The following is a 20440-nucleotide window of genomic DNA, read 5'->3' as shown; positions in this document are numbered from 1 at the left end:
TCTTACATGATAGATGGAACCTAAATCAAACGTCCGAACCTTAGCAGCAAGGAGGGCTGGGATGGAGGTAATTTTTTTTTTTCCAATTCTTCATTTGGAAGGCAAGACTTTCAAGAACTATCAAAATCAGAGATATTCACCACACAGAGTGATTATATGGGACTGCCAGTTGAGAGCATGGTAAAATTTCAGATAGCAGAAGATGCTCTCTGAAGGTGGTGAGGCCAGCCACAGTGATCAGGTGGGACAATTGTAAGTCCCCATGAACACCAGCCTAGGAAGATCATGGCCCAGACACCATCCCCACTGTTGGCTGAATTTACCTAGAAATACCTGGTTTGGAGTAGACATTAAGTGCAGTGCAGTGCACAATGTTGAAGCTCTGCGCATATCCCCTTGCGTCCCTTTATGGCCATTTTTGTGTACTCTCTGGCTTTGGTGTGCTTTCACTTCCAACAGCTGGGAACTGAGGCTCTTTTTTGGAGGACTGACTGGCCCTGGACTTCTGGGGCCCACTCTGCCTGCATCCACGGATGTCCCTGGGGCTGTCCTTTCCGATGGCTGACAGGGGCAGGTATATGAAATCCCAGCTCCCTTGATTCTGTGCGGGAGAACCCTGAGGGCTCAGAGTGATGCTCCCCTCTGTTGGACCTGGTCTGCCAGTGCACCCTCACTTGGTCTCCTCCCCTTCACCACCTTGCTCCGCTCATCCCTTACCCATCTTCCCTGAGAAACTAGGTCCACGCAAATCCTCATCTCAGGCTCTGCTTCTGGGGCATCCAACCTGAGACTTCCAGTCCTAGGAAAGTAAAGTCACTAAATTTGGACACTCCAAGTCTGCAGTGTGTAAAATTTATCCCTACCTGCTACATCTTTATGTACTAGGTCCTGAGCCAGGACCTGGGGGCATTGTGATAAACAAGATCATGTCCCAGCCCTCAAGGACCTCACTGATAAGTGAGGCAGAGAGAAAGCAAACAAGCCATTAGAATTCAGGATGATAAATGGTACTTTAGAAAGAAATACATGATGGACACTGCTGGGGCCCCTAATTCAGGGCTGAGGAGCTAGGAAAGGGAATACGAAATGCCCTACTTTTTGTCTTGGGTCTATTAGAAGGAATTTGCTATGCAGTATCAATGCAAAAGTAGACCCTTTGTCTTGGGTCTATTAGAAGGAATTTGCTGTGCAGAATCAATGCAAAACAGGAGGCTCTTCGGATTCTCACAGCCTTGGAACCCAAGGAACTAGGTTCTGATTGAACAGTTGTTTAGAAATGTGCACCCGGCTCTCTGTTCCTTCCTCTCCCACAAGAGCAGTAAAGGAGCCATGGACCCAAGTGGTTAGCTGGGTAGAGGACACCCATACTCTACGTGGCAGTAGAGGAGAAACCTGATTTCTTGGATCTGCCTTCTCCCTGATGACGAGGGATAGGTGTGGACCCAGCCTCTCCCCCAGTACAAATATATTTCCTGCATCCATGGGAGGGGTGCGGCGGACTAACATTTGTGGAGTATCGATTACATGTGGGGTACTGAGGTAGGCCCTTTGTGGATGTTCTTTCCTCTAATCCTTTGTTGACTAACTCATGAAAACAAACAACTCCAGAGTCAGTTGTCTTTGGAGGGTGTAGGCAGGCCTGGCTCTAGGAGACCTGGTGACAGTCACAAAGTTTGACTAAGCCTCCCTTCCTCCCTGATTCCTGTGAGACCCACTCCACCCCATGGGCCAAGCACCCAGATATCTCTCCTATCGGGAGGAAAGAAAACTTCTAATGAATCTATTCACTCAGAGCATTAGGAACTTAATGCGTTGCCCCTCCCAGGAGAATTTGTGTTTTCCAAGGCAGCCAGAAAGTGGGTGGTGCTGAAGCCAAAGGAGTGAATCACTAATAGTGGAATCCCAGGCATTCAGGGAGGTCATATTTCTGGGGTGGGCTACTTCCTGAGACTGTTGGTATCATACAAAGGTGGCAGCCACCTATTGTCCCCCTGAAGAAGATTGTCCCTGTGGGTGTGGTGGTAGAGGGTGGGGAGAGGCATCTCCAGGCTGAAGCCAGGGTTGTCTGATTTTCAAAACCAAATATGTTCCTTCAAATGAGAAGTGGCTTAAAAATACACCCAGCTTCCCTGAGTGTAGGGAGGAATTGCTACTCTTCTCTCTGAAACTGGGTTCCCTTCACTTGGAACATGGTATGGTCATTGTGCAATGTCCCTGTTGGCAGAGGTGTTTGGGCCCCTTGTTTTCAGGTCTGTGCTACTTCCAGGAAGGAGCTGTGGCCTTTGAGTATAACTGGGGCCCTGGTGCCAAGTGAGGGAGCCAAGAATAGGCAGAGAAGAGGAAAGTCCAGACTTTTACACGAAGATGAGAAAGCCACCCCGCACCAGCCAGATGGCAGCCCCAATGTTCTGCAGGAGCCTTAGGGTTGGCTGTGGCCAGAACTGGGCTTTGGCAAGAAAGGGTCAGGCCAGGCCAAGCTGGAGAGAATGGCAAAGCCTCCAGCAACCTGGGAGAAGGATGTGAGAAAAGCGACTCTGGTCAGGAGCTGAAGGCTTGGTGGAGAATACCCCCTCAAAGTGCACCCCATGGATTTATAAAAGCCATGCTGGAGAGAAGGGCTTTTCCCACTGTACTAGTAACATCATCATCAACAATAATGACTACTATTTATTGAGCATTTGCTCAAAAGTTAGGCCCTTTATTTAATGTATTTATTAAAGTTCTTACAAGGTCCTATTCATTCAATCAACACATCTATTATGTTACTATGAGACAGGCACTATTCTAGGCACTGAAGGTAGATCAAGGGACATGACAGACAAATCCCTTCCCCTTGTGGTAGGACCATTACACACCATTAATAATATACAACCCTATGGGGCACCACACACACAGGGTACTTTTTGAATAGAGGTGCCCTGGAGTTGAGCAGCCTGACAGCCCCTCTTTGGGAGGCTCCCATTCCAGTGGAGGTGATATAATACCAATGAGGTAAGTGTTACTATTCCCCTAGTACAATCTGGGAAAGGAGACACAGAGGGATTAAGTGACTTGCTGTAGAGCTATTTACAAAAAAAAATGACTGTGCAGGGATCCAAATCAAGAGTGTGCCTGATCTAAATCCTTTGCTCTTCACCTGTGCCAGGTACCTGCCATTCCGTCACAGGTGGGTACAGGGAAGAGAGAATAGACAGGTTGGCGAAGTCAGAGGTGGTTGGTTAACCTAGTAAAAGTTACCATGTCCTAACTGGGTGGACTGGAACAGGGTCATAGATAACAGGGATTCCCTCTGTGAGGCTAATTTAGCTATAGGGAAGCTTGGTGATAGCAGCTGCTTCCGTGGAGAGGTTGGGAGGACCAGCTTTTTAGCCTCTTTACGCAGAGAGATCTATCCTGGGGTTATCCTTATTGCTTTGAAGGGCTGGAGTCAGCTATTTGTTCATTCACTCGTATTTATCATCTATTAAATGTCCTAGCTATGTTTGGGGGGCAGAACAGTTGTTCCAGGCACCTAAAGGTTTTCGGAGCCGTGCCTCCAAACTCCTTTGGTTCAGAACAGAATAAAAAGGGTTGTTAGGTGCCCTTGGGTCGGTTTCCTGAATAGAGTGAGCACATGCAGCAAGGCAGAGATGGCGATCTCCTCTGGTGAGCTCCCCCTGCTCCAGTTGGATCTAGTTTTCGTTGCAATGAACTTGAGTCTTGTCTTCAGGCCAGACACGCTACTACCTCCAGGTGTGGAAGGGAGAGAGCTGTTTCTAATTCTTCTGCCTTCCCCCCAAGCTTCCATCTTGAGGAAGGAAGAAAGGAAGATAGAGCCTGGTTGACCTTCCCCTGCTCTTCGCCATGTCTCCCTTCTCTCACCCCCAGAAGCACCTGTGGGCTGGGCTTCCGGGACCTCAACAGGGCTTCCAGAGAGCAAATGTTAGCCCCCTTGGAATGACAGTCCTCGGGACTTTGAGGAGGAAAAGAGATTCCGAGGGGCATCTCTCTCTGTAGGACTGAATGAAAATGAACACATGCACATCTCCTGGAAGGCTGACATCTAAGTCTGGCCGCACATGCCCATCCTTCCTCCATGGTGGGCGTCCTCCCATCCTCATTGGAGCTCAGGGCAGGGGGGAGAGAAAGGCTTGTTTGGGTGAAGTGGTCACGGCTATTTGGAAGAAGGCAAGCAACCCTGAATAAAGACCAATCACGTCTATCCTGGGCCCTGTGCGATGTTTCTACTTCAGCTTATGTGGATGCTGGGGCTTTCCCCCCAGTTCCTCCAGAATTCCTGAGAGAGTCTTTAATTTTGTGCTTGTAACAGAGGAAGGGAGTTGGAGTTAGGGCTGGTGGGACTGAGCAGTGGGCATGCTGATTTCTTCTCTTTTCTTTCAGATTTAAGGGCTTCCTTCTGTAGGAGTCAGAGTTCATTGCCACCTATAGGGTAGAAGTGAGTTCAGGTGTCAGGAGAATTCCTTCCCTCCCTCCTCCCCACAACTTGTGGTCCCAATTTCCACAATGGGTATTTTGATTCCTGTTACAATGAAAATCCTTTAAACTGTTATTTGTCATTAGCTCCTTGGAGGAAATGAAGGGCTGAGATATTAGCAAGAAAAAGTTATTACCTAGAAAGTTATTTGGGTGCTGGAGACCAAGAGAGGGGGAATGTCATAGGGAAGCCTGTTTTGCTAAAAGCAAACCTCATCCTCTTCTCGATTTTGCTGAGGACTGGTTTTGCCTTAGAAGCCTCCTTTCGGAAAAGTAATTTTCATGACAGTTTGAGCCACGGATGGCAAATGCTGGGCATAGTTGCTGCCACCCGTCCCCGTTTCCCCCTTGCCTTAGAACAGACATTGTTTTCCCTGCTGAGTGTGATCGAAGCCTCAGATCTTTTTCCATGCAGCATTCCCTGTCGCCACCATCAGAGATGACTTTTGTGATGACACCCATTCCTTCTTCCTGTTTTGACCTTTTGCTATGAATTCTCTATAGTTGTTCATTCCTGAAGAGTCCCATCTTATTGTCATGATTTCCACAGAACTTGGAAACCCAGAGGACAATTCCGTGTTGGTTCACAGATTTTCTCTGGACTTGACAGCTCTCTGTGTGTTCTAACCTCGACTGACTCACTGGTATCTATTTGTTTCTTCTACCCACCAAGCTGGTTCTCTGGGCTCAGCAGGAGCTCTGGCTCAGACTCTCGTGGCTCCATTTTCCTTCTATTACTAATGAGGCGTTGTTCCTTAATTACTGGGTGCTGGAGACCCAAATTGCTTTCCTTTGTTTCAATGGATTTAGCAAAGGGCTTATGAATATTTCTTGTGTTTGACATTTTTCCTTCTTTATGAATGCAGAGGTCACTGAGCTGGCCATCAGGTCAAATTAAAATTAGTCGGGAATTAGAGTGAATGGCCATCTGTCTGTGAAGTGATGCCTTGAGCATCCACCAATGAGAAATTCATCTTAAATAGTCATTGTAGCATTCAGATTATTTGATACAAAACATTTTGATACTTGGCAGACTTATTTCAAGAGCAAAACAACCAGAATGTGGATTCCAGGTCACTTAATATCCTAATGTATGGAAATGAACAAAATGATGAAATTAAATTTACAGCCCTTGCTGTACATAACCGTTCCAAAGTAGACGAGTCTAAATTTCCTACCTCAGGGTGTCCCACCTCCTAAGCGTAACCGAATCCTTCATGATTCAGAGTTCCAAGCTCTCAGGGTCCTCGTCCTGAGAGGCAGGGAGTGGGGAATTTAGCTGAATAGCGGCTGGCTCTAGGATTCATTGAGAAATTGTCCTTTTTGGATTCTATCCCAGATGATTGTCGTTGGTTGTTTCTTTTTTTAATCAGTTGATTCTCATGAAAGCTGAAAAATTAATGAAAGTGGAGGCTAGTTGGAATTCCAGTTAATGGATGCACTTTTTTTTGCCATGATTCTAGCAGCTTGTTTCTGAGGCAAATGGTTTAATGCTGACGATCGGGGCTGGCTGCCTTCAGCAAAAATGGTCTGAGATTGCACTGGTCATTATCATCAGAATCATCACTGCCAACACACATGGAATTCTAGATCACCTACCCTCTCTGAGCCTCAACTTCCTCCTCTGTAAAAACGGGCAGGGAATAAAGGCAAGGTGAAATATTTAACCTAAGTGAGGAAAACGCATTATGATTGCTCTGAAAACTTGTAGAAAGATATTAGACTTAGTTGTACTGAATAATATGTTGACATTTATTTTTGTAAAATAAAGTTTAGTGATTTTTCCATGGTCAACTAAATATATTCCTTCTATATAAACAAACAGACAAAGCCTTTCTACTCAAATACAGCCACTCTTCACTTTTTGATTATTTCCTTCCAGCCATTATTTATGGATTTTAAAAAATGTATTGGGCCTAATGAGTACTGAATTCAGTGTCCCATCTTTTCTTAATATTTTAACTTCATAAACATCTTTTCCATTTGCTCCTTTCTCTATCTGAGCAGCATTTTAAACGCTGAACATTATTGAGTGGATGTATCATCCATTATTATTCTTCCATTGTTTTCAATTTTTGGTTATTTAAACAATGTTATAGAACACATGGTTTTGTGTAGAATTCGTTTCCTATTAACACTTTCTTTGTGCAGATTCAAGAAGTTAATTACTGGTTCAAAAGGAATGAGAATTTTTCAGGCTCAGAATCTCTATTTCCAAATGGCTAGGAATAATTTTAGGTACAGTCATTCACAGATGGGGTGGGCTCCATCAGGGAGCTATGAATTTGTAGATCTAAGAATGTTGACCACTTGTAGATTGACTATCTAGGGAGGGTAGGAAGGGTAGTGGTGTTTCCAACATTCCTGTATCGGAGAGGCTTAGGTGATCTCTTACAAGGGTCATAGGGGTTTTCCTTGAAGCAGAACAAGCACTGTTTTTTCTTTGGATTAAGTGTTTATTTGGGGTGACTCGTAGGTTTGCTGATGGAGAATGCAGAGAGTCTAAAGGCCCCCAAACCACCACTTGGCTCCTCCACCTGGAGGAGGGTTGACACCAGGGACCTTTTAAGCCTCTCCCACCTCTGCTTTTTTGTGACTCCAGTACCCTGCCACCGGACAAACCATCTGGTGGACCGAAGACTTCAGCTTTCTCACGTTAGCCTTGCTTGTCACACTTCTCTTTTGCATCATCCCCAAAGTCACTGAGAGGTGGACCCATGCTTTCCCTTCCAAGGAAACCCATGTCACAGTGGGCACTCCTGTGCTTTTCCTCAAAGTCACCAGAGGTGGACCCATGCTTTCCCTTCCAAGGAAACCCATGTCACAATGGGCCCTCCTGTGCGTCTCCCCAGTGCTTCTTGGTAGCACGAGCTGATGAACGCTGCTCCCCAGCTGCCCTCAGCTGCACTCTGAGGAGACGTCAGGACTGTGAGAGATCTGAATCAGGTCTTTTTCTCCCCCATGGCACTGTGTGCCTTGGCTGCCTGGCCAGAGCACTGCTCCTATCTTTACCTATCATTTCGATACTATCTTGGGTTGTGTTTGGAATTGAGCTCTCCGTGTGGAAACTCTTACTCAGAACACAAGATTGAGGAGACTGGGAGGCTGAACTCCAGCAGGGCTCCTCCCCGAGGCCTGTTGGCAGGGATAGTTCTTGTTTCTTAGAGCCATGGTTTGGTCAAAAGGTGGGTGTTCCCTTCGGGAGTGTTTTCTTGCTTGTTCAGTAGCAATGGGCCAACGTGAACACTACCTTTACCTGCCTTCTGTGGCATATTTGATGAGTTGATGCAGTTAAATTGCTCCATGGTTTCATTCCTATGGTAGAGGGCTCCCCATTTGTTGGTTCTCCTTGTCCCTGTGGGAACTCTGTCTGCATCTAACTGGGTTTCCCTTGATGTGTGTCTGGGGTCCTTTAAATGGCTTCATGCCCCACTGAGTAACGACACTGGGGTTCCAACCAGAGTCCCCGTCAGAAGTTCTCAGCCTTTAGAACCCCAGTAGGAGGCAGGGATTATTCATGACCCTGTGGGAGAAATGTCGTATCGTTGTTAGCCACACCGATAATATGAACTGAAAAATGTTTTCGAAGGACATTCATTTCAGTGATTCACAAGGTTTTTTTCCTTTCAGTGTTTTTCCTTCTAGAGCTAATAAAATGGTTTTTATCAGACACTCTTTTTTTCCCTCCTCATTGTATTTCTAGTGTATGACTGATTCTAATACAATAGCAAATTATGGGTGAAACATTTACTACTTAAAGCCAGGACTGCATGAAGTTATAAAAGGGCATAAAATCCACACTCAATCGTTGTTCTCCTTTTTAAACTGAAATGTGGGTTTTCAGTGCTCAATAGGAAAAAAATCAAGTTGTGATTTTTTTTTTTTACATTTTAAAAAATTTGGGGCTATTGGGTAGAGAACTTAAAACACACAAAGAAATTGGGATAAAAAAATAATGTACCCTAGACATCCATCTGTGATCCCCAATAATGATTGGCCCTTGGCAAATTCTGACTCTTCTGACCCCCATCCACTCCCTGACTCCAGATTATTTTGAAGCAAATCTCAGACATTATAGCATTTATATATATTTTCTATATTGTGCATCTCTAAAAGATAAGCACTCTTTTTAAATGAAGAAAAATAGGGGGCATTTTCAAAGGGAACTTAGAATGGGATGAAACTACATCTCTTTGATTAAAAAATATGATTAAAACAATTCTTATTTATTGTTTCTAATACAGGAGTGTTAGTAATAGCATCATACTGTTATACATAGACAGGTGAGCTCAATTTGTTAGAAAAACTCAAAGAGGGTCCAGAAAAAAGAACACCTCAATATTTAGTCACTTGCTGGAACTGAGACTTTAATTCTGCAGAACACAATCATTATCACTTTTCAGAATTATACTCATTGAATGTATTTCTCCAGAGGTAAGCTCACATCCAATTTGCATAATTTTCCATTTGCCTAGCGATGGGGTTAGTCATGCCAGTTTTGTCCAGAGAAGTGGTCTTTCAGCTTTTTTGACTGCACATCTCTATCTGCAGAGAACTAAGCTTGTATCCATAATATGAATTATTTACAAATTCTGTCCTATGATGCTGATAAGGTAAGTATATTATAAAACACATGTAAAATAGAAACCAAGAAAGATGAAACGAGGAGAAAAATGAATAGCAGTTCTAGTATTTCTTGCTCTCAGTAGATCCTCTTCCATGTACCCCAATTTGGAGACCACAGGGGAAGACTATGGGAGGCAATTATTATAAAATAGTGTGGGTTCAAATTCCAATTCCATCACTCCTTAGTTGTGTGATCTTGGACACGTCGCTTAACTTCTCTCAGTGTGTTTTCTCACCTGTAATTAATATTTTATAGGGTATTGTAAGGTTTAATCCTTACACAGTACCTGGTACATAGGAAGCATATAATACATTTTAGCTAATAATAATAATGATAATAATGCATTCCTAGAACGCTGGAATGGGTCTAGTTTTTTTCTTCTTCCTTTTACAGAGTACCGCGGCATGATGCATACATTGGCAGTTATGCAAGTGTCACTGGTCCTGATGATGGCAGTGATGGTGATGATATGAGGATGGTCACGGTGGGGTGATGGATAGCTTGATGTACATATTGTCACCCATTCCAGTTTTATTTGTATTGGTGATGATGGTGACACTATGGTGATGATTATAGGGTTGGTTATATTGGGGGTGATGAATACCATCTTTTTACAGAACTTACCTGAACTACATCATCAATACTTGTGTTTGCCTTTGCTAAGAGCCGTTCTGTTTCCTTAGCCACCTGACAAAAATGCTGATTAACCTGTTGTGCCTTGTCTCCCTTCCCGGCCTCTGCCTTGCTGATCTGTTTTGCTGGTGTGCCATCTTCTTGGGCTCTTGAGCCTGTCTTTCTGTGGGCCCTGGAGGTTTACTTGCTTGCACATAGGCCCATTAGACAGACTGGAGCTCTGCCTATTGCAGGGCCACTCATCTGGCTGTAGCTATTTGGTGCTCATGCCAAGTAACCTGCCTTTCAGCCGCTGAGGACTGGGGCCAGAGTGCTAGAAACCTACAGAGTGGGGTCCTCTGAGTCCTTATGCAAAATGAGGCCGATGCCCTTCTTGTCGTGAGCAGGGGTAGATGTTGTAGGGAGAGCACTCACGTGCTTGTGCAGAACTGGGGCTAATCCCCACACCTGGTCAGGCAGAGGAGCTTGGAATGCACTTGCCCAGGAAATCTGCCACTCAGCTCTGTTACCTCTGCACCCCACATGAACTCAGAGGGCTCTTTGGAAGAACTCAATCCCTATTCGAGTGGTGATCCCAAGTAAGCTGCAGAGAAAAGACTCTCCTTTCTGTGATCAGGATGAAGGAGGGTTAGGGATGTTTCTCGAGGTGTTAAAAGGTAGTTGAGTTACAATAAGAATTTGCCTTAAGCTCTTCTTCTAGGGGCTTGTGTCTTCCCATGACCCCTGTTGACTAGACTTTTGAGAATATGCCTCACCTTCTCCTAGAGCAGTTCAGATTTTATATTTTTAAGAAATTCAAGAGTCTAATATTAGGACTGCAATGTAACTTCCCCAATCTTTTTCTTTCTAGGTCTTGACTTGGGAATCAATCTCTTTAGCACATTCCCAACACGGTAGTGTCTCATAACCTTTTATTTTTAAAATTCTTCTGTAGATGACATTATATCCACCCAAGACAGTCTGAAAATGAGCAGTAACATCTAAGAATAAACACTCACCTCTTCATGCCAATTCTCCAAGTGGGCATTGCCTGTGTCTCAAAATTACTTGGCTCTGATTTTAGGGGTTGGAATCTATCTGCGGCACAAGATTATACATCCCTAAAATACTAACTGTACAAGAGTTATTCTTTAAAGCAAAAACATTATTCTATATATATAAAATACTTTGTATCCATTCTAAACTTACTTCTAAATATTCCTGGGGCCAATACATACTTACCCATTAAGAAACCAGTCATGGTATTCCAAACAATTTGGGATTGCCTTCTCAGGCACATTTTTGGAAGTTTTCTTCTCAGCTGGCTGAGAGATCTCAGGCCAGGGAAGAAGAAGACATTTCTACTCATGACACTAATGGGATGGACTGCATCCTTGTTATGGTCACTCTAACGAGGACTTTCATGGAGCTTATTTTTAAAACAGAGGGGAAAATGAAAGGCTGCTGTCTGGTTTGTAAGATGAAGCTTGCATCAATGCTTGGTAGCATTGTTCTGGCTAAACTTGGCAGACTGACCATCCACATTTGTCACCGCCCCCCCCACCTTCCCAACCCCACTCCACCCTCCTGATAGGAAAGGAATGAAAGAGTAGAAACACATCCATTAACTGATGACTGGACAAACAAAATGTGGCATCTCCATACAGTAGAATGTTATTCAGTCATAATAAGAATGAAGTACTGATACATGTTACAACATGGATGAACCTCAAAAACATTATGCTAAGTGTATGAAGCCAGATATAGAAGTTCATCTATGGTATGATCCCATTTATATGAAAAATCCAGAATAGGCAAATCCATAGAGACAGAATATAGCTCGGCGATTGCCAGGGGCTGGCTGAGGGGGAGTAGGGAATGGGGAGTAACTGCTTAACGGATATGAGATTTCCTTTGAGGACGATGAAAATGATTTGGAACTACACAGACGTGATGGTTGCACAACATTGTGAATGTCCTAAATGCCACTGCACTGTACACTTTTAAATGATAAAAATGGTGTGTTGTATGCTATGTAAATTTTACCTCAGTTTTAAAGAAAGTAGAAACAGACAAGGACCTAGAGTAAGAGGGAACAGGAGCCATTAATGGGTAAGAGATTTCAAGACGTTTTTGAATACGGAGGACTAATGGAGAAGTGGACTTCCCAGAGTGGAGAGAGCAATAACCTAAGTGACTGGAGGGGGTGTGGGTTGGACCAGCGAGAAACAAGCTGCATTGCTGCTCAGAATGGAGAAGCTTGGAGATACCAGGTACTACAGTAAGTAGCAGTAAACAGGGGGACTTGCCAAAAGTCAGAATATTGAGGATTTGCATGCTAAGGTCTTTTTGTCCCATGGCAGTCAACCAGGAGACTTTATTGCCTGCCCCCTCTGTTGCGTGGGGAGACCTCCAGGCAGCCCGTGCAGGATGCAATACCAACCTGAGAGTGCAAGTCTACAGGTGAGACAGACCCCCGCCCTCTGGCCCTATACCCTGCTCCAGAAGGAAACTGGAAGATTCCTTGCTGGGGAAGTGGACTTGTCCAGGAGAAAACATCCCCAGATCCTTATTTTTGAGAACTCCCCAGTGAAGACAGCTCATCACCTGATTGTTTCCAGGGAAGCCCACTGGTCAGGCCCTCACTGTGCACCCAGAGTTTTAATCAGTTTTATAGACCTTGGTCTCACGTATGAAAAGACAAGGATCACCGTTGATGGCATTTCCAACATGAAAGAGAGAAGAAAACAAGTAAAGAGCAAAAAGGAAGTGGTTCGTGAGAAGAGCAGAGAAATGGCAGGGAGAAGAAAATAACCTAAAAAATAAAAACCTTCATATGATTATTATCCTTCAGAGACATAAAGGAACACATATCCCTAAAAGAAGTACAAGTGATCATGGAAACAGGTTAATCAGAGAAGAGGAAAGAGTACCTGGAAATTAAAAATATATATGAAAGGCACATTAAAAATCAAAACAGAAGTTTGGAAGATAAAGTTGAAACAGTAAGATATTGGAGTTAAAAAAAAGAAATCCAAGAGAGAGTCACCACAGGAGGTTCTGTGTCTGACCAAAAGAAGTTCTAGAAGATCGAGGAAAGGAAGGGAGAAATATAAGAAAAATTTCCAGAACAAAAGGTCACACATCTCCAGATTGAAAAGGCCCATCAGGTACCCAGAAAAATGGATTTTAAAAAATATAATGGAGACCCTTTCCTGTGAAATTATAGAACAGCAGGGACAAAAAGAAGATCCTAAAGACTTCTGGAGGGAAAAAACAGCGACATAAAAAGGACTTGGACTCAGAATGGCATCAGATTTCTCTATAGCAATGTTGGATTCTAAAAGAAAAGGAGTAACACCTTAAAATTTCTAACGATTTTCAACCTAAAATCCTATACCCAGCTCCACTGAAACCCTGGATGTGAGGGAGAAGTTAAAATGTTATTAGGAAATGAGATCTCCAAAATTTTACCACCTATGCAATCAATTTCATGGAGTAGGGGAACAAGGACATAAATCATGAAAGTGGAAGAAATGGATTTTGGGAAATAGGGATGCTGATACAGGAGCACAGCCAGAGAGGGTCCCAGAGAACATGCCCAGGATGACAGGGGACAGATATTCCAGGAGGGAAGGCACCAGGAGAAGAAACAAAAGGAATAGCTGATCGACTTCAGCATTTGGAAAGTAGTCTAAACATATGTGTAACCGAGACATTGAAACATTTCTAAAAAATGGTAAAAGGCCAAAAGAAAACCAAGCAAATGAAAACTAAACAAGGCAACTGTTAATACCTGGAGAAATAGAAAAAGCATTCAAGAAAGGAAATACCATCATGGTATTGCTTGACTAATTGGTGAATATTAAATGTGTGTATAGTCATTAAAGTGCAAACACTGATTACCGATTTAACCCAAAGTTGTGATTTTTTGGAAGAAGGCATAGGGGTGGTGGGGTGTAAGAGAGTTTAAATCTTCATTTGCTCTAATGTTTAAAACTGACGTGTAAAAGAATAGCAGTATATGTGCATTACTGAGAAATATGGATGCAAATACAAGAAGAAAAACTAAAAGAAGTGAAAGTGTTTGCTTCTAGGGGTGGGAATTGGGAGGTGAGAGTAGGGAAACAGGGACTTGCTGTTTTTTTGTTGTAATCCTTTTAGTGCCATTAACTATGTTTTCAACAGTGTTGAAATCCAAATAAATATTAGTTAGGGAAAATGGGGTTGAGTGTGTCAATGATGTGCGTGCCAAGACTGACTGACTGTGGTGGCTTCCCTATATGGCGTACCCCAAGAAAGAGCAGATGATAAAAACAGCTGGCATTTATTGGGCAATTAAGATGTCCCAAGCACTCTGCATTATCTCAATTAATCCTCACTACAACCTGGTGAGGTGGGTTCTTTTACTCACCTGGTTTTATAGGAGAGGAAACCCAGCAACTTGCCCAGGGGTCCTATAGCCAGGAGCTTGGAGGTGTAGAACTAGGATTTGAATCATGTCTAAGAGATGTCAGGGCCCACATGCTTAACCATGCAGTTTTACTCCCTTTTCCTCCGAATGTTTATTAAATACTTGTGCTGGGTGCAGTAAAGGAGAACTACACAGGTGCAACATGTGCTGTGACTCTTGTTGATAGCAACATGTCAGAATAAAGGAAACACACACACGTGCACACACACACGCACACATACACACACTACCCATGGATTCCACCCTGGGATACAGTGAGTGGGTGGGGCAGACAACACCTGGGGCTCTGTGATTTGGAAGACGTGGATGCTAATGTGATTTGGGGATGGGGGCTGTGGCTGGTGGGGATGTGGGAGAGGGAAAGGGGTTCTCTGGACCAATGTCAAACACGTGACTGGGATGAACTGCCGAGGATTAACCACACGCAACCCATCTGACAAATTTCCTTTCTCCTTCCACAAATTCTCTCCAGGCTACATTTTCTGATTTCTTTTCCTGCTTAAGTCTGATGTTCTTTTAAGTTCTTTAAAATCTGATTTTATTTTTTTCCCATATAAAATATAAAGGTGAGCATTTAAAAAAAAATCTTGAGAAATACTGAAATTAAAAAAAATCACTTAAACACTGTTAACATTATACCACATCTCTTTCTTTGCTTCTTTTAAATGTATTTAATTTTTTAATCAAGGAGTGTATTTTTGTAGCTTAAAAAATTCAAATAGTTCTATAGGCTTATAATGAACAACAGTAGTCGTAACTCCCTCCCTTAGCAGCCTGTACGTCAATTCTTTTAGTTGTTGCTTCTGGTCTTTATCTCCCTATTTCTTAATAATATGCTTAAATGGCTTTTCTGACTTTTTCTATTATTTATTCATGTATACATCTATTACTATTTATTCATTATCTATTGAGTTTGTGGCCACTGAAATAAGAACTTACGTCACTTATGGTGCCCTCTTCATCTATACACACAATTCCCCTTCCTCTTTCTCTAGTTAGTGATGTTACCATTTTTGGTTAAGTTAGTATTTATGTTGTAGCTATTACAAATACTCAAAATACTCTAAACATTGTTCTCAACTGAACCACATAATGTGTTAGGATTATATTTGCTTTCTTTTACTACTCCTCAGTGGCCCCCCTACAAAGTTCACAATTACCTCATTTTTTCTTTGCTTGGTTTTCTAAATGCCTGTCACCAATTTTCCTCCCAACTCCAGTTATAGTTATAGTCAGAACTGTAAACATCTCAATAAGACCCTCCCATCAGATAGTCCACTGTGTCTATCTTTTCCACTGTTGACATCTCGCCCAGGGCCCTCCCACCTGGCCAGGTGGAGACCATTCAGGCTGGATCTTCAGCTGTCTCCCTGGGTTTTCCCATCTCCACCATCCCAGGAATTCTAGTCTCCTATTTCCCATTTTGGACCAACTGTGTCCTGGATCCCATGTCTTTCTATCTTCTGGTTTATTCTCTTGCTGTGATTGAGCACACCACCTAGTAACTTACTGAAAAAGAATACAATGGAGATAAATTTTTTGAGTCCTTGGCTGAAGTTACCAGGCTGGAAGCACAGTTGTGCTGTTATCTGCAAACCAGAATTCTCCTTGAATTTCTCAACTTTCTATGTTAGCCTCCCTTCTGACTGTGTCCCGAGCTCAGGGTGAACACTTCCCTTGGGACAACATTACTGTGTGTCCTGGTTTGGCACCAGGCCACGGTCCTAGCCCAGCAAATGTCAGTCAACAGCACATGTCTTAATAATACCTTAGCCTCAACCCCCAAGGTTTAAATTGCATTAATCACCTAATAAAGAAACCTTCACAGGTGTTAATTACTAACCTAGTCCTTATATTAGACACATTAAAAGAGGTGCCATCTTAGAAGCTTTAGTGCTTATAGTCATTCAACAAACATTTATTATTGTGTCCCCCCCCCTCCCCCCCCCTACCACCACAAGACACCATGCTAGGGCTTTACCATGGGTTATCTGACTTAAATCCTCATGACAATCCTGTGAAGTGGGCATTATTGCTATGTGTAAGTGAGGAAACCATCTCAGAGAAATAAAGCATCTCTAGCTATTCATTAAACACATTTACTGAACACCTACTATGTGTCAGACACTGTGCTAGTTGGTGGGACTATTGCAGGGACAGGCAAATGTGTCCCTGGTCTCATGGCGCTTCCAGTCTAGTCAAGGGCAACGGATGATAAACAAATAATTTCACAAATTGCTTATTAAATTTGAGATAAGTGCCATAAAAAAGAAGTATAAGATACTTCTGGATAGAAAGGGCAGCTTCTCTGATCTGGGTGCTCAGAAGTGGTTTTCTTGAGGCGCCATGTGTTAGGCTATAAGATATGAAGCAAGAGTAATCCAGATCACTTGTAGGGTAAGGAAGGGAGAGAGGGAGAGAACATCACAAGCGAAGGCTGAGAGGCAGGAGGGAATGGAAAGGCCAAGGTGGGTGGAGCAGAGTGGAATGGTGTGGCAGAAATCTCGACAGTGACCAGGTCAGGGACGAGATCACGATGGGTTTGTATGCTCTGTTGTACTCACATTATCTTGAAGGACATGCAAAGGCAAAGAAGGGTTTTGAATGTTGGAACGAAGTGATGAAATCTATTTTGTAAAAACTCATTTTGGATTTTGGGGAATGATTACATTGGAGGGGACAAGAGTGGGCATGGGGAGACCGAGAGAAGGCTGCTCTAGGCATCAGAACCAAAGATGACGGCTGCCTGTGTGAGACGGCAGCAGCGGAGATGGAGAGGAGTGGAGGGACTTGGGAGGTGTGTAGCTGAGAGGCTTGCTCAAGGTCACACGGAGCAGAGGAGGGCTCTGAAATTAGGTCTTACGGTGGCAATGCCAGTGTTCTTTCTAATACACAAAAGCTGCTTCTTTCTCTGTGTCAGGGTGAGCAGGTTGCCTGTACACCCTTTTATCCCAGGGTAAGTTTATATAATTTAATGTTTAACAATGGGGTATAACAACTGGTTCACAAAATTTCTGAAAATTCAACAATTGGCTCTCATGAGTTAGAAAAGTCATTTTCTTTTCTTTTCTTTTTTTTTTTTTTTTTTACCTTGTTTTCCTATCTCCAGCAGAAAGCTCCTTTCTTCCCAGCCCCTCTCTCCCTTCCCAAAGTATTCTGTGTCCTTTCAGTGGTCTTCTGGCTTTCTAGGGACCCCATTTTTTGCCCTACTTGTTCTTGAAACAATCTTGTTCTCTTTCTTCGACTTCCCACCAATACTCTTATTTCCTTAATAGAATTGGTATCAAACAGCTGTATAATTTACAGTAAGGCATAAATGATTGATAGCTGATTATTTTGTCACTTCTGGGAATGTTTGCATTTTGAAAAAGGGTTCTCATTGTCCCAAGGCTCAGCTCAGAGAACATCTGGTAACATTGTAGGTGTGAGGGGTACTTTTGGATTTCTAGGGTGCCAACACCTCAGTCCCCGCAAGGAGGTTAGTCTTCTCCTACAGTTCAACATGAGCCCAGGCTTGTACCTAGGTGCTTCTAATTTCTCCCCAAACCTTCTCCTCTTCTCTCTTCTTCATTTTAGCTCCTACCTCCCCTGCTCTTCCCCTTATCTAAAGCTCACAGTTGTGCATGAGGTGAGGCAGATGTCTCAGAGACTTTGGGGAGAAAGATCAAGAACCCATTATGGCTGTTGGTAAATATCCAGAACCTTTGGCTCCCGCTGTGTGTGGTCTTGGCTGACACTTGAGCACACCTGGTGTATCATCAGTCAGTGTGTTCGCAGTTCCTGGATGGCTCTACCATCTGCCACCAGGAAGGGTGGTGGCAGCAGACTTGCCAATGGGAAGATAACACATTGAGAAACAGTACCTGGAGGAGAAGGCTGGGAGGCTGGAGGGGCACTTGCATAACAGTCCTCGAGTGGGGCTGGGAGGGGGTCCTGTGAAGCCCCTGGTGAGCACAGAGCTCCTTTGCCGTGGAACACAGTGTAAGGAGGAGTAGAGTGAAAGTGCAGCAGGAGGGAATCGGCTTAGGCTCTGGACTGACGGTGTTAACGAGCGACCAGGCCAAAGGAAAAGGCACTCATATTTCATCAAGTATTTATTGAGCATCTTCTATGTTTTGGACCTTGTCTAGGTACAGGGCTATAGCAAGGAATAAAATGAAGCCCCTATTCTTATGGATCTTACATTTCTGGTGGGGTGGGACCAAAAACACCAATATGGCTGGAATGTGGGGAGCAAAGCAGGAGTGGTAGGAGTCGGGCTAGAGAGGTGAGTGCGGCTACATCATGTAGTGGTTCTGGGGGAGGATGTGAATCCCTTGGAAGGTTTTGAACAAGGGATATTATGATCTGACTTACATCTTAAAAGGAAAACTCTGGTTGCTGTGCAGGGAGACCAGGTAAGAGGCTATTGCAAGGGTCCAGGAGAAGGTGGCTGGGTAGCAACGGAGGCAATGAGAAGTAGTCAAATTCTAGATATGACACGATGGCAGAGCCAACAGCATTTACAGATGGGTTGGCATGGGTTGTGAGAGAAAGAGAGGAATCCAGGGACATTCACAGAGTTTTTGGCCCACGAAACTGAAGGGAGGGAATTTCCATTTACTGAGATAGGAAAGCTTGTGAATGGAGGGGTTAGAGGTAGAGGAAAACCAAGAGTTTGGCTGTTGGACCTGCTAGTTTTGATGCATTAGATATTGAAGTGCAGATGTTGGGTAGGGAGCTGCACATATGAGTATGAGTGCAGAGGGAGAGGCTGGGGTTGTGCGTATATATTGTAGGAATTATCAATATAGAGATGCATTTAAAGGAATGAGAGTAGATTACCCCTCAAATGGAGGGAGATGAGATTAGAAAAGAAGTGGTCAAGAACTCAGCTTTGGGCCCTGATGTTTAGAGATGAGCACTCAGCAAAGGTGATGCAGCATTTATGAAATGAGATGGCACGAGGAGTCCTGTCTGCCTGGGTACTTACCAAAGGGTAATTCAGAAATCATTTAGGCGGGGGGTGGATAAAAGGCCTTCCTGGCAGATGCTGGGGGCCTCCGTGGTGGTGAGGCACCCTGCTATGTCAGTGGTTCTCAGAGTCAAAATTTCTCCATGTCAATTTAAAATTAAAACCTATGTCATGTGGCTCTCTGGTATTTCTTGCCATCAATGAAATTACAATAGGACTGGGTGCCTCTGGGGTCATCAGTGTGGAAGAACAAAGGAGCAAGTGGATGCTCTCTTGCTGCTCCCCACAAGGAGAGAAACTATGATGTTTTGCATTGGAAGCACTTTGTACCTTTACCTGGTGCACAGTAGATTAAATATCAAGTCTCCTGGCTTCTTTCAAGTCTCAGTGCTGCCATTTATAGCTGTGGAATCTCAGGAAATTGACTTGACTTCTCTGAGCCCCTATTTCCTTATCTGTGATGACTAATAATTCCCACCAAAGGATGTTTGTTAGGATTAAATAATTTAAAATATGTTGAAGTGCACAGTGAACTGCCTGCCAAATGCTATGCAAATATAAGAGGTGAAAATGGCTGTGCTAATAATAAGGTTCAATTTGCACAATTATGGCTTTCCACACTATGCATAAATAACGAGGTTTTCTATAATCATCTCACTGAACAGACGTGAAAGCATCCCCCACTATTGTGTCTAATATTTCTTGATGGCCTGAGAGTAATGAGGATGAGATGACTAAACCAAGCCCCATCACAGGCCCTTACTCTTGGGCTGGAAACATAAACAAACCTAAAACAGAATTCTCCCATCCTCCAAACAATCCCTGCTCTTTCCCTCTGGTTTCTGTTCTGCTTCCTCTTTATTCTTGTAAATCCTTTAGGGGGTTGAAAGCTTCTTCCTCTCCTGCCTCCCATAAAATTAGTTTTTTTAAAAAAATCAAGGGGGAACATTAAGGATGAAAATGACCCTGATCCTGCCAGCCTCAACTATTAATAGACTAAAATATGTGGTGTATATATGTTGGGGCAGGGGTTGTAGACAGGGGAAAGGGTGAGCTACTCATATAAGGGGCCAGTAGATCTGGGTTCCAGTCCTGATGGTCACAAATCATCACATTTCCATTACTCAGTGAAGTTAGCGAATTGGGTCCAAGCTCTAGTTTCTTCCCTTTTGGGATTCTGCGAACTTCACCTGTTTGGGGTCATCACTCCTAGTCTAGCCATTTCTATATCTTTTTTCTCTATCGTTCCACCAGGTGGCGATGTTTCCTTAATCCCAAAACTAGTTTTCACTGCGAATAA

Source organism: Choloepus didactylus, chromosome 6 (assembly GCF_015220235.1).
Source record: "Choloepus didactylus isolate mChoDid1 chromosome 6, mChoDid1.pri, whole genome shotgun sequence".
In the NCBI taxonomy this organism is placed as follows: domain Eukaryota; kingdom Metazoa; phylum Chordata; class Mammalia; order Pilosa; family Megalonychidae; genus Choloepus; species Choloepus didactylus.
Note: the sequence above shows the minus strand (reverse complement) of the source record.